Raw genomic sequence first — 16,400 nt, forward strand, 5'->3', positions numbered from 1 at the left:
CATAAAAAAGCGTACTGCACTTCTTTTTTTTCTTGTCAACAAAAAAAAGGCGATGGGTGATTGGCCCCTTAGGGACTCATTGCAATTTATCGAAAACACTTGATTGCAGTGGATGCTGCTACGCGTGGTCCAATCGGTTATAAGATTTAGGGGGCAAACACTTTTTCACACAAGGCAATGTTTGTGTTTTGTTTTTCCTTAATAATAAAAACTTTCATTTTAAAACTACATGATGTGTTTACTTGGGTTATCTTTGAGTAATATTTAAATTTGTTTGATGATTTGAAATATTAAAGTGTGACAAACATGCAAAAAAAGGAGAAATCAGTTAGGGGGCAAACACTTTTTCACACCACTCTATATACTATACACCAAACATATGTGTTTTGACCATTAATTTAAAGGACAACATTATTCTTAAACAGCAATGTTAGACAGCAATCTTCAAAGCTGTTTTTGTGAATTAATGTGAACTGAGATTAAAATGAAAATGAAGAAAAAAAGTTTTATTACAGTGACCTTTCACGTGTCATCAGTAAGTGCCTGACAACTAAAACAATGGCCTGCTATCGCTTGCAGAAAACAGCATTTTTAGTTAGTTTATGTTGTCAATCAAAATCTGAATATGGCATAAAACATTTTGCTTATAAAGCACCGTTTTCATCCAATGAGTCACTGAGAACTAAACCGTACCTTCCCGATGAACTGACACCAAATATCGAATTTTCTGCAGTAGAAGAACCAACTACAAGCCTTTTATACATATTAAATTACTTGCGCTTTAGAAGATGAAATATTTCCGATGGCCAAGAAATGTTTAGAATGTCTATTATTGCCTTCACATTGCACCCATATTTGTTTTCATGTGAACTGTTAAAAAACAAAATCACGTGATTTTATTTCATGTGTATACTGGAATTTTATCGATAAATGTGTTTCCATCAGTTTATTAGCATTTTTCCTATCAGTTAAAAAGTTTGTCTCGTACTCAGTTGTGCGCATACTTTTTTGTGAGCATTTTCAAAATGTATGTGCTTCCATTATGCATTTTTAATGCGATATTCCAAAATGTGCATAAATATTAGTGGATGCATGTGGTCAGGGGTCAATTTCAAATTGTCTTCTGTTTTCCAAACCTTTTAAAAGGCAAAGGAAATTACTTTGTTGTGTAAACATGCCATAAGACTCTTGACCCCAACCAATGAAGTAAAACCGTTTCCTTACCTAATGATCCATGTCTCCTCTCATCTGACTAGCAAAGTGAAAAAGTACAATTTGCAAAGTCTTGCAACAATAATCATGTGAATTAAAAGAGGAAAATGCCCTCCTCTCACTCAAAATACTCATACGTACCTTTACTTACTCATTTAAAAATGTAAATGGCTCCGTTTAATTAAAGGTATAGGTCGATCAAAAATATCTCATTTACACATTCTCAAGTGGTTTGAAAAACTCAAAACAAGACTTTTAATGTTTTGGGTGAACTACCCCTTTAAACCAGTTGAATAAGGTTTGAAGCAACATTTTGAAACGATGTTATGAAATATTCTGTAAATAAAGCTGACCTCTTTTGAGGGTCAGAGTGATGCCCATGGATTGACCCAGCGATTCTCACTTCTTCTCCACGAGGGTCACATCAGCAGTCATTTGAGGTGTGTGTGTTTGACGCCTCAGCGAAAATATTTCTGTCACCGTGTCTGACCCTCCGTCCGTGTCCCATGACCAAAGTCAGTGTTCCCACATCAGCACCAGCATTCTTACTTCTCAAACCTGAAACGGCCAGATGGACATTCATCTCTTATCGAAATCAGAACGTGATGTTTGTAATGAGAAAGACCTCCAACAGAGTGCGCTGCTGTTGTTGCACGGAAACATCAACAGAGGCGATCCAAATAAGCTTCTCTTGGCTTTTGGCTTTTATTGTTATTGTTTAATTATACTTTTTCAATGTGTTTAATTAAGTTTTAAGAGGTTTAATTTGTAGTCATATTTATCAATGTTAATTAAGTGTATTTAGTCTTTATATGTTTTGTTTTACGATCTGGGTGTCAAAATTACATTGGAAAAAATTATTCACTGGATTTACTCAGGTAAGTGGATGCAAACAATTTGTATGTATTTATATCTTTATACTCTTTCTGTTTAATATTTGTTTAATATTATTACTCTGTATAAATGTAATGTTTTGGAACCACTAAAGGCTGAGTATGGTGAAGTTTTGTGTGAACTAACCTTCAATATATTCTATTTATATTTATATTCTATTACTTTTTCACCATGAGCCCCTGCCCCTCAAAAAGTCTCTGTATGTTCCTGAGAGACAGCAATCTCTCAGATTTTGACATGTTTATTAAGTTTTACAAAAGTATTATGGGCTTATTTTAAACATCATGCAACATTGTTTGGAGACATTCACACAACCTAATAGTAACAGAAGTACAGCAGCCCTCACAGATAAAGAGCCACGTCGAAGAGTCCTTGTATTAAGCATAAAAAAACATTTGTTCTCCTTTTTTGGGGTTTTCTACAAACCGAATGGCACAATTTACAGTTAAACACGAAATACAGTAAGCCAATAGCTAATATATGCATAAGCGACTTTTGATAGTATTTGAACCAGAAAAAAGGAGCTGTGTTAGACACTCATTTGCCCTTTATTTGAAATTATATTTAATTTGAAACTTGAAAAAGTCTATAGTTCTTTAGTTTGATATTTGACAAAAAATTATACTGTCATGATTAAAGTTTTTGTTTTTTTATAAATCAAAGTGAGTTGTGGAAATCGAGAATGGAATAAAAAATGGATTGCCATTACGGTGTTCACCCAGTCATTCTCACTTCAACACAAGCATAACACGTCTGCAGTCATGTGAGGTGTGTGTGAGACACCTCAGTGAACACTTCTGTCACCCACACTTTTCTCTCTGCTGACCCAAACCTGCTTCCCACATCAGCACCTACACACAAATAAACTGACCCCGCTTTAACCTAGACATAGACACAAACTGACACACAAACTTCAATAAATGCATATAGTTATATAATTTTTTACCCATTTTACAGTTGTACAATTAAACATGTGAGCCAAAATTTGAAAGTTACAATTTTCAATTTGGCCAAAGCTTAAAGTAATGACACTGGGAAAAAATGCAGGGTTCCACAATTTTTTTACATTGTCCCAACACAAATTAAATAAATTTAACAAGTGGATTGAACATAAAACATACTCTCTTTTTTTGTCAGAGGCAGAGGTAAAAAAAAATATTTTAAATATATATTAAGGTGTGGAATGAATGTGTTGTTCTAACATCACAGTCAAGAACCATTGAGCATTTGCCAAGATTAACAGTCTGTAAATAATTTAGTTGATAAAAAATGAATGATTAGATAATGATAGTAATAAATAAATAAATGTATGTATGTACAGTTGAAGTCAGAATTATTAGCCCAGCTGAATTATTAGCCCCGTCTATTTTTTCCCCAATTTCTGTTTAATGGAGAGAATACATTTCTAAACATATTAGTTTTAATAAATCATTTCTAATAACGGATTTATTTTATCTTTGCCATGATGACAGTACATAATATTTGACTAAATATTTTTTCAAGACACTTCCATTCAGCTTAAAGTGACATTTAAAGCCTTAACTAGGTTAATTAGCTTAACTAGGCAGGTTATGGTAATTAGGCAAGTTATTGTATAACGATGGTTTGTTCTGTTGACTATCTGGAAAAAAATATAGCTTAAAGGGGCTAATAATTTGTCCGTAAATTGGCTTAAAAAATTTAAAACTGCTTTTATCCTAGCCGAAATAAAACAAACAATACTTTCTCCAGAAGAAAACATATTATCAGACATACTGTAAAAATGTCCTTGCTCTGTTGAACATCATTTGGAAAATATTTAAAAAATCACCTGACTTGAATCCAATAAAAATACAAGCTAAAGATCAGATTTGATTGACCAGACTCACAAAACCATCAAGATTTTTACACTCTGTTGAAGTTTTTGAAAAACTCACATCTGAGCAATGCATGTGACTTCATTCTGAATATGAGAGGCGTCTTTAAACTGCCATCACCAAAAAAGCCTTTTTTTAAAAATATCAAATATGTTCATTAGTTCAGGACTTTCTGCTTGCGTCATTATTGCACATAACTATTTGTTAAGATTTTTTTTTTGTTGTTTTATTTTTATGTTAGTATCGTTTAGGTTTTTACCAAAATCTGGTTCAATTCCATGTCAACAGCTCCTTTAGAAATATTATGCCTAGGAAAACTTTTTCCCTGCTGTATATATGTATGTATATTCAATCATTCATTTTCTTTTTTCTTAGTCCCTTTATTAATCTGGGGTTGCCACAGCAGAATGAACCACCAACTTATCCAGCATATGTTTTACGCAGCGGATGCCTTTCAAGCTGCAACCCATCACTGAGAAACATCCATACACACTCCTTCACACACAAACACTATGGACAATTTAGCTTACCCAATTCAGCTACAAAACATGTTTTTGGACTTGTGGGGGAAACTGGAGCACCCAGAGGAAACCCACGCAAACATGGGGAGAACATGCAAAACTCCACACAGAAACGCCATCTGACCCAGCAGAGGCTTGAACCAGCGACCTTCTCGCTGCGAGGCGAACATGCTACCCACCGTGTCGCCTAATGTGATCTTTGGTGTTTCAAAATTTAAGGGTGTTTTACAAAACTATTTAAGTGGCCTGAATGAGTTCAACACATCTGTAACATCATAGTCTCTTACAAACATCACAATTCTCTTAAAGGCTTCACTAATTTCTGACAAATATCACCCTTTTCATTACGATTTTATTGAGCTATTCTCTATATCAGGGGTGCTCAGTCCTGTTCCTGGAGATCTACCTTCCTGTAGATTTCAGTTGCTACCCATTTCAAACACACCTGCCTGTAATTATCAAGTGCTGTTCAGGTCCTAATTAATTGGTTCAGGTGTGTTTGATCAGGGTGAGAGCTGTGTTTTGCAGGAAGGTAGATCTCCAGGAACAGGATTGAGCTGCACTGCTCTATATGGACTGTTTTCAGCTTTATTGACTGTGTGTTATCATTTTTATTTAGTCTGTTAGTCTGTTCTTACCTATGTGAAACCAGTTATTCCCTTTTCTCATGTTTCTCCATGAGGGTTTGGTAGAAAGTCTGTTAGGTAAGTAGGTCTTATGACATACATTTCATCATGAAGGATTTTCAACTGTGTATTTTTTGATAATGTATAAGACGTCTTTGGATATGTAAGATGTTTTTTTGTTTTGTTTTGTTTTTTGAATAGATATTTGGAGATTTATATTAGTAAGGTTATATTGTTATACATTTTTTAGTAACCATTTTATATTGTTTTGGTTTTTGATTGTTTCTTTTCTCTAACGCCACCCTAAGCACGTCTTTCTAATTTATGTTTTGGTTTGTTTGTTATATGAGACTTAGGCCATACTCACACTAGGTACAGTTGCCTCGAACCGGGCCAAAGCACGCTTGTCCCCCCTCCCGTCTCCCCCGACGGCCCGCACTCACATCACAATCGGGCCTGGGCACGCTTACGTCATCGATGCTGTGCTGTTCAGTGAGAAGCGCTCTCACTCAGCAGCACAGTGGAGATTTCTCTAGTTATATCGTTTCAGTCGATTAATATGCAGTGACATGCAGTCAAATATTTCGCCAAACAGTCCTTAGGCATGCGGTGACACGCAGTCAGATATTTCGCCGAACAGATCCGCCACTTTTGGCGCTCATAATCATAATGCTCTCGTGCTGCAGGAATGAGGAGGTCTGCTGAAGGTGCGCAGCTGTCGTGCAGTGAGGAGTTTGCATCTTTAATAAACTACGGCAGTTTGCGTTCACTGAACAGTAAGAATGATTAATAAATGCATATGATACAGTCCCTTAAAAGTCATGTCTCGCTTTCAGTTTCGGCCTTTGGCTCGTTTTGCACTCACACTACAAATGTACCGCGCCAAAGCCCAAGTGAACCGCGCTCAGGCCCACCTCCTCCAACCGGGCCAGGGCCGGCCAAGTGAACCGTGCTTGATCCCGATTCAGCGCACTTACACTTCTCAAACGATCCGGGAAATGGGCCTGGGCACGGTACAGATGGCATAGTGTGAGTAGGCCCTTACTTTGTTTACCAAACAAGTTCTAATTGGATTTACATTGTCCAGTACACACTAAGACGACACCAAACAAATAGCACAGACAAAACCCAACTTTGTTGTCGCCTTACGTCACACTCATGCTCTCAATGCTGAATAAACAATCGGAAAGCTGTCTTTAGCTGATTCTATATGCCACACCAAACCAACCAACAGGATCAATGCTTGCCAATGGACAGACAAATGCCAACAACCAACTTTCAGCTAGGTGTGTTCTGGCCTTTAAATTCACTGTATATGGGAAGAACAGTGAAGACTGGAAAGCGTTGGGAGCAGAGAGAGGGGAACAGGATTGTCAAAGGACCTCAAGTCGGGAATTAAACTCGGGTCGCTTTGAGCACCTTAGAGCCATGTGTTGACACACTAACCACAAGGCTATTGGTTGTTGTTTGGTTCCTACTACTATTATTCATTCATTTTCCTTTGGCTAAGTCCCTTATTTATCAGGGGTCACCACAGTGAAAGGAACCGCCAAGTATTCTGGCATATGTTTCACAAAGCAGATGCCCTTTCAGATGCAACCCAGTACTGGGAAACACACATACACTCTTTCATTCACACACACACACACACACACACACACACACACACACACACACACACACACACACACACACACACACACACACACACACACACACACACACACACACACACACACACACACACGAGGCCAATTTTATCCAAATTTAGATTAGATTTTTAGATTAGATTCAACTATTGTTATTACAAATGTACAAGGCAAAGAAATGCAGTTTAGGTCTAACCAGCAGTGCAATAGCAGCAAGTGCAGGATACAGATATAAGTTATAAAGTGCAGTTATAAAAAAAAACTATGGAGATATTAACAGATGGATGTACAATGATCATTACATACAGGTTGTATTATGAACAGAGATTTACAATACATGAATGTATTTACAGGTAGCTATTAATATCAGAAGTTTGCAGATAGATAAAAATAATTACAAATGTACAGTATGTGTACAGTGGGTGTGTACATAATTATAAATGTCCATGTGCAGTGGATATGTACAGTTCAAATAAATAAGTGCAATGTAGTACAATGAATTTGTGCAATTTTTAAATGTGCAAATGTTAAACAGTGCAGTTTTTGTGAGGAGTATGAGTTAGAGGAGAGTCGGGGTGTATTGGGGGGCAAAAGAGTCAGTGAGGGGCAGTTCAAAAGGGAGACAGCTCTGGGGAAAAAGCTGATCTTCAGTCTGCTGGTTTTTGTCCGGGGGAGCCTGAAGCGCCTGCCGGAAGGCAGGAGAGAAAACAGTCTGTGAGCAGTGTGAGAGGAATCTTTAAGAATACTGCGTGCTCTGTGCAGACAGTGTTTCTTCTGGATGTCCTCTATGTGGTCCCTGTGATGATTGGGCTAATTTTACCACCCGCTGCAGTGCTTTACGCTCAGCAACAGAGCAGCTTCTATACCAGACTGTGACGCAGTTGGTCAGGTCTATTGTGCAGCAGTAGAAGTTTACCAAGACAGCTGATGAAAGCTGGTTCATCTTAAGTCGGCTTAAGAAAAATAGGCGCTGGTGAGCCTTCTTGACCAGGCTAAACGTGTTGGTGGTCCAGGAAAGGTCCATTGAGATTTGGGTCCCCAGGAACTTGAAGGATGAGACAGGCTGAACAGCCATCCCGTTGATGTGGATGGGATCATGTGAGCCTGTTCATCCCTTTCTGAATTCCACAATTCACCTATATTGCATGTCTTTCCTGTAGGAAACCCACACAAACAAACTCCACACCAAAATGCCAACTGACCCAGCTGGGACTCGAACCAAAGAACTTGAGCCACCGTGCCAACCGTTACTAATACAGTACAGCATTTTTTTCTTAATGTTTTGAAACAATAAAAAGTATCTGCAGAAAATTTGTTAAGCTTTTAATTAAACTAAATTCTCAGAACAAATCGTTCAGCATTAATCTCTGGATTATTTTATTTTATTTTTTGCTAAATTAAGGGATAATCAATCTAAATCTTAGCGCCTTTCAATTGCAAAGGAAATGTAATTAAGCTCATTGTATGAATACCTGAGGATTAATGTTGGTAATATTGGGTTATCAAAGTATACGAGTATTCTGTACAGGTTTTTTTTAATTTATATATATATATATATATATATATATATATATATATATATATATATATATATATATATATATATATATATAATTTTTTTATTAAAATCATTGTAATTATTTTAATAATTATTATTATTTATTGTTTTTCTTTCTTAGATAAATGTTATTTCATCTCATTTAGAGGATGCGGGTAGGAATAATGTTTGTTTTAAATTTCTTTTTAAAATCATGTGGTCATTCATTCATTCATTTTCTTTTCAGGTTAGTCCTTTTATTATTCCTGGGTCACCACAGCGGAATGAACTGCCAACTTATCCAGCATATGTTTTATGCGGCGGATGCCTTTCCAGCTGCAACCCATCACTGGGAACATCCATACACACTCATTCACACTCATACACTATGGTCGATTTAACCTACCCAATTCACCTGTCCCGCATGTATTTGGACTGTGGGGGAAACCGGAGCACCCGATGAAAACCCACACCAACACAGGGAGAACATGCAAACTCCACACAGAAACTGACCCAGCCGAGGCTTGAACCAGTGACCTACTTGTTGTGAGGCGAACGTGCTACCCATTGCGTCATCGTGCAGCATTGCTTTGTTATATCTATAAAAGTTCAATCAAACAGATGAAAAAAATAAAATAAAAAATGAAGGGATAATAACATATAAATGTTTACAGATGATGTCTGACCCTGGTTATGTCTATGTAAATGGCCCTGAGTTGAGGATTGCAGTTAGCAGCGACCGTCTATTGACCCTGTTCACTCATGCGCTCCTCACACCTCTGCTCTTATCTGAGGAGGTGTTGAGGCGACACCAGCCTTCACCCCCAGCCTGCTCACTTTCTGCTCAAAACATGGAGCCACATCATTCCCACATCAGCACCTACTGAACACACGCTTGACCTGGACATCGACCTTACAGCGGGTAAGAAGTGTTCAATAGCTTCGTACTTGGAAGGTAGCAAACTAATTCACTAATTATTTTACTTGTTAGAGTGTTTTAACATAACAGACTCTAGCATCAATATTTGACTAATGCTCAAAACTGTAATATTGCTAAAAAACATTTGCGAATAAAACACTGTTTCTGTCCAACAAAATCATCACTTCCTTAGAAACTGACTCCAAATATTAAACAGAAAACTGGAATTTGGGCAGCATTATGGCTAAGTGTTTAGCACTGTCGCCTCACAGCAAGAAAGTTGCTGGTTCAAGTCCCGGCTGGGCTAGTTGGCATTTCTGTGTGGAGTTTGCATGTACTCCCCATGTTCGCATAGGTTTCCTCCACAGTCTAAATACATGCTGTATAAGTAAATTGGGTAGACTAAATTGGCCTTAGTATATGTTTATGGGTGTTTCCGATTACTGAGTTGCAGCTGGAAGGGCATCCACTGGGTAAAACATGCTGAAATGGGCGGTTCATTCCGCTGTGGCACCTCTCAAATAGAGACTTTAAAGAAAATTAATGAATGAAAAACTGGAATTTGTTGCGGTAGGGGAAAACTGTCGGCGCTTCTTTTTTATATAATAAATGTCTTAAAGACAAAGATGAAACATAATGAACACATGATGGCTCTTTTAGAAGGCGTGAGACGCTCTTTGGGATTGCAGACCCTCAAGACAATTGTGGGTGTAGTAATACTGAACCATTTTGATGATTGACTTTGGATTTTAGAATGAACAAAACAACATTTCAGATGTTTTACAATATTAAGGGGTGAGTAAAATATCAGGAAATTTTCATTCTGAAAGTAAACTAATCCTTTGAAGCATCTAAGACTAAACCCCAGTTCACGAAGATCTCCATCTCATCACCTCGCTGTTGTCACCCGTCGCTTTTGCTTCATTTGTGGAGGTGTGTGTGTGACACCAGTCCTCACACCCTCACGGACACACTTCTGTCACCCGCTCGGCTCTTCTGCTCTTCTCATGCTGCCACGTTCCCACAACAGCACCTTCACACTTCATCTCTGCAATACACAAACACTGATCCCACCATCACCTCGTTTACATCATAATTGACATTTATAGTGTATTATATATTCATTTATATGTGAAAAAGATTCGACACCCTTTTTGACTGATTTTAAATTTTTGAAAAAGAAAACGTTGCGTTAACAAAAATAAGTCATGCGCTCTAATCAAATGCCTGATCTGATCATCAACAGAAGTCCCAGCAGTTTGTTGGTCTGGAGCCTTTAGGTGTGTGTGTTAACAAAATGCCCATTTCACAAGAAAATGGTCATAAAAAATGCTCCCAAGAACAGCAGCAAATCTACAACAGAACAGTTGCCAAACAAATCTAAAAATCAAGGTGTCTTAGTCTGGAGTCAAACTTCAGACCTCATCCTGACTGAAATGCTGTGGCAAGAGCTGTCTTTCAGAATTATCTGAGAAACTGAGACCCAGCAAAATATCTCTGGCCCACACAATCAGCTTTTGCTTGGCCCATTACGGTATTGATTACGGTACATGAGTGGACCAAATCTGGCTTCTAGACAAGGGCCAAACATGGACCATATCTGTGCCAAGTCTCAGTCAAGTTAATAACCCATAACCAAGCCTGACCTGGGCCAGATATGTTGGCGTGTCACAACTGCAATGAAATTGATAAACCCATGAAGCATTGAATTTTAGGCATGCTATGGGCGTGCTTTGTTTTATAGCGACCTGATTGTTAAAAAAAAAACTTCATTGGAAAATATAAAAATTTGATTTTAAATGTGGGTCAAGATAGGCCAAACTCACATGGCCCACATATCAATTTTCAACAGCTAGGCCAAATAATACATTTGACAACTGACCCAAGTATTGTGTGCCGCCTTAAAGACTTTGCCACTTCTGTCAAACCTGGCCTATGTTTGGCCCACATGCTGTATGCCAGTGCCGGCTGAATGCCTGCTGTGCCAGCTTTATGCCAAATCTGGGTCAACATTCTTTGCTACTTGGGGAAGTTCATAAGTTGTTTACTTTAACTCAACCACATTCCAGGAGGACCACCAGCTCTGCATATTTTCATTGTCTCCTTAACTAAACACACCTGATTCAGACCATCAGCAGAGACGAAAAGATCTGTAATGTGTGTGACCAATATAGGAGACATCTAAAACATGCAGTGTTGGTGGTCCTCCAGGAATGTGGTTGAGAAACACTGCTCTAAGGTATTACTGCTAAACGTGAATCTACAGGCATCTGAACCAATTGTGTCCTAAATTTGTTACCATTGTTGGGGAATTCATTGTGTCCTGATGAATTTCTGATGAATGTATTAATCTCATTTATATGCTTATTTGAGTGATTTCAGTATTATTATTATTATTATCAATTGTATTATTACCCATACCTGTGGCATTATTATCAGATATGTGTGCTTTGGTAAATGAAAAAGTCATTCTGTGTCAATGCAGTCAGAGATGAGAAGATAAATTAGAAGAGCAGCATTAATGTCACAATGAGGGTTGATTTACGTAAGCAAGGCTAAAAGGACACCTGCGTTCTGTTCTGTAACTCATCATAAGGCACACCTGCACATGTGCCCACATTCACTTGTACTGACATCTAAAGAATTATGAGTACCTATGAACTGCAGCTGATCTTACAGTTGACAGCTCAGTGGACAGTGAACAAGATATATTGTTGAGCATTGTTTTTTGGCAGAGTCATCACTTTTGAAGCAGGAAGGAAAGACCTTAACTGGACATGGGTAAGACCCCTGAAAGACCCTGAGATTCTATTGGTGGTGGGGACCTGAGAGACTTAAAATCCTATTAGCGGAGAAGCTGATGGAGGTGTGTAATGTGTAAATTTAGGTGGAGTGTTAAGACACAGAAATGTATTTAAACTGTGTGCAAGCCTATGTTCGGCAGAGACTCGAACAACCTGTCTCTGTTGTTACTGATGCTGTAACAATAAACTGCTTAGCCTAAAGTCTTTGAAGATCTCAGACTTTGTCATTTTTTTTAAAAGTTTGACTTAGGGCCCTATCATAAACTCGGCGCAATGTGGCGCAAGGCGCGGCGCAATAGTCTTTTGCTACTTTAAGCTTGGCGCAAGAGTCATTTTGAGGTGTTGCGCTACACTTTTTAAATAGCAAATGCATTTGCGCTCAAATGTGCGCCCATAGGCGTTCTGGTCTAAAAAAGCAGGCGTGTTTTGGGGCGTTGCTATTTTGAGAAACTGTAAACAGTCTGATCTTTAGACAAGAACAAAGTCGGTCTATTGTCTGGCGCAAAGTGCGTCTGGCTTACACACTACACACAAGATGTAGAGCAATACGCAAATATGTTTACATATGAAAAAGATATAATATCTTACAGATATATATAATAAGGATGTATATATATAGGATATAAATATAAATGATAAAAATATTACAAAACATGTTAATTTCTAGCCTACATGAATTTAAAAACCACTGCCGTCATACTTTCTTCATCTCGGGTGGCTTTTTCAGTTCATTCAATTTGCTTTTGTATAATGTTATTATTATTAGCAGTATTATTTATTATATCCATATTTATATTTGTTTTATTAAAAACAAGCTTAGATTTGTCCACCTGTCAGGTTTTAGACCATATGGGGCACAGCATGTGTATTTGGAAATAACTCAGTATTTTGACCACACTTTGTTTTTATTAATCATTTATTTGTTTGCTTGAAATTAGAACTGAATTTAGAAATAGTTTTGAAACAAACCTTTGCGCTTAACAAAGTAAATTAATTATTTATGGGCTAATTGATGTCTGTGCGTTAAGGTTTCCCTATCCACGAGAGCAAAAGCGATAGTGATTTTACTTTACGTCATGTTAATAGCAATGCTCTTATGGCGAGACGCAGCTGGCTCTTAAAGGGAATGGGAGATGAGACTCTGATTGGTTTATTCTCAAAATACACCTATAACTCATTAAGAAAATAAACTCAACCCTTTTAGACCATGCGCCATTGCGCAAAGCAGATTTTCCCGTCCTTAAGTTAGCAAAACTGCGTTCTGACACGCCCTGAAAGCGTTTGCGCCCTGCGTTTTGCGCTCTGTGCACATACCGTCAAAATAGAGCCCTTAGAGACTTAGAAAATTTTTGCAGACCAGAATCGTTTTTTCCACAACACCATCCATAGCTTTTCTAATTTTTTTGTCCTGATTTCACTAGGGTGTCCTAACTTTTTCACACACTCTCTCCTCTTGATATGCACCAGACCCTTTCTTATCAACACCCCATGTTTCTGAAACGACTCTACAATTCTTGGTGTGCTTTATGCAGGTGAGTGGGCTTGACAAACCACCAGTAGAAGACACACTTTTCTTCTCCATATGCACCAGACACCTTATCAACACCCCATACATGGCAAACTGAGTGTGCTGCACACATGTAAGTGGGCTTGACAAACCACCTGTAAAACTTACTCTCTCTTTGCACCTTTGGAGTAAAAAAAAATTATAATAATATTAATAACTTAGACCTATCATAGCATTTATATACTTAAGTATGCTTATACTTATTTATATACTATCATAGTATTTATATACTGCAACTCAAGTGCTTCTTATATCCTTCAACAATGGCTCATTCTGAAAACGTAGCCCTATATACACATTTCTGGAGGTTGCGAATTATGTAACCAGAAGTACGGAAGGCTGCATTACATCTTTAAAATGAACAATACAGAGCAATATTACCAGCTGACTGCTTACCTCCGTATGTACAGCTTTTCCACTGTTACCAGTTTGTCCAGTTGGCTCGCCATGTACGTCAGTGAACTTAAGATGCAGAGATGCTTGAGATGCAGAGAGTAGTTGACCACATGTCAGGGTTCGAGTCTGGCAAAGAATGGTTTCAGAAAGCAGGTAAGACAAAAAAAAGGGTGAGTCAGTTGATCAGTCAGTCAGTCAGTCAGTCGACAGTCAGTCAACAGTGGCCTCTGGTGGATTTACGCAAGCACACCAGGCGTAAAAGGGACAGAATGGATTTGCGAAAACAAAAACTGAAAAAATAAATAAATAAATAAAATGTAGCTCCTGGGACATTTTTGGCAGTCTCCAGAAATGTATATAGAGGTAAGTTTTTAGAATGAGCATGGGTTGATATCCTCACTTGTATACCACTTTGGATAAAAGCATCTGCTAAATGCAGTTCAGTTATAGGTGTTGTACAGTGGACGCAAAGCAAAATGCCAAGCTACTATTGGGATAACGAATGGCTTTTAGTGTATTAAATGATTTTAAATGTACAATGAGGACACAGAATCACTTGACATGGTTAACAGACAATGAAATAATTAAAATTGGACCACAGTTTTCTATGAGTTCACATATCAGGCTCAGGATGTGGTTTAAAACATGCCGCACTGCTCATACAGTTTTTCATCAAAATACATTTTATTTGTCATAAATCATTGGCAACCAGATAGGAAACACATATGGAAACACATTTACCAAACGAGTTTGTGTATATGGTCTAAATAGTCATGTGATTTTGTTTTAACAGATCATGTAATAACAATTGTTTGGCAAAGATGGGCAAACCGGTGGAACGACCCCTTCAGATAGACAACTAACTAAAATAAAACTTCAGATGGACAACATCATGTTATACCTAACACTGTGTTAGAAAGGCTATGGGTGGATACACATTTTGGACACGTGTGGTTCAGATGCCTGGATGTAGATCCACGTTTAGCAGTAATTTCTTGAAGAAAAAAAAAACATTTTATGAGTTTCTCAATAATTCTGGAGGTGTTTTGGAGATTTCTGCTGAGCTCTCGCTACAGTATTTCAGTCAGGATGGGATCTAGGCTTTGACGGGACTAGTGGGAAACCTTGATTGCTTTTCCTTTTTCAGCTGTTCTGTTGTAGATTTGCTGCTGTGCTTGGGATTGTTTTTTTTATTTTGCCTTAACTTTAGCTGTGGGTTGGAGGTTTTGTCCATATACACCTGAAGGTTCCAGACCAACAAACTGCTGGAACTTCTGCTGATGACCAGTTCAGGCATTTGATTAGTTCAATTGATTGTGCCCCTGACTAATTTTTGTTAATGCTATATTTTGTATTTCCCAAATGTTAAGATTAACCCAAGATGCGATTTTTTTTTAATGTGTACATATTAAAATTCAATAGAATGTCCAACTTTTTTCAGATGATTGTAAATGTATATAGATATTCTAGCCACTAAATCAAAAAGTTACGAATTGCCGAATTTGCGTTGAAATGTGGTGTCCAATCTTTTTCACATAAATATAAATGAATATATACACTATAAAAGTCAATTATGATGTAAACGAGGTGATGGTGGGGTCAGTGGCTGTGTAGAGCACAGATGAAGTGTGAAGGTGCTGTTGTGGGAACGTGGCAGCATGAGAAGAGCAGAAGAGCCGAGCGGGTGACAGAAGTGTGTCCTTGAGGGTGCGAGGACTGGTGTCACACACACACCTCCACAAATGAAGCAACAGTGATGGGTGACAACAGCGAGGTGATGAGAATTAGAGGGAGATCTTTGTGAACTGAGGCCTAGTCTATATGCTGCATGAGATGATTTAAAGGATTAGTTCACTTTCAGAACAAAAATTTCCTGATATATTACTCACCCCTTATTATCAGAAATGTTGTTTGCTTAGTCATAAAAAATTACGCTTGTGGTAGAGGATTTTTCTACATACTGTGGACTTCCATGGTGCTTAACTTCCAAATTCAAAGAGCTCTAACTATCCCAGCCAAAGCAAAACAATACGATGTTCACAAACATTTTAAATGTATAAACTTTATAACCAAAAAAGTTTGTGCCCTAGAGCTTTTCAAGATGTTTACCATTTTTATTTTCCTTGACAGAAGAGTTTTATCATTTTAATGACATAAAGTATAAATTTAATATCCTAAACATTTCTACCATAAATAATCTTTTGCAGAATGGTTTTAGATATTAAAGGTTCTTCATGAAAGTTTTCATGGATGTCAATAGAATCACTGATGCCAATGTAAAACCTTAATTTTTAAAGGTGAAGAGTTATTTTTGCATTAATTTTAATGTGAACCCTTTTGAGCAATGAAAAGTTGGATATTAAAGGTTCTCCACAGAATCATCAGTGACAGTGAATGTCAAAAAAAACCTTTACATTTA

General features: G+C 37.6%; 1 protein-coding gene across 1 annotated transcript in view; it reads right to left on the minus strand.

Moving 5' to 3' along the window:
- Positions 1–1,010: 1,010 nt before the first annotated feature.
- rbm41 (RNA binding motif protein 41) overlaps positions 1,011–16,400 on the minus strand; it is a 53,705-nt gene continuing 38,315 nt past the window's right edge. The window contains exon 10 of the transcript XR_012396530.1: positions 1,011–1,770. The gene's annotated coding sequence lies outside the window, so the exon portion shown is untranslated. The remainder of the gene's footprint in view (positions 1,771–16,400) is intronic.

The sequence above is a fragment of the Danio rerio genome, chromosome 21 (genome assembly GCF_049306965.1).
Source record: "Danio rerio strain Tuebingen ecotype United States chromosome 21, GRCz12tu, whole genome shotgun sequence".
NCBI classification, from domain to species: Eukaryota; Metazoa; Chordata; class Actinopteri; order Cypriniformes; family Danionidae; genus Danio; species Danio rerio.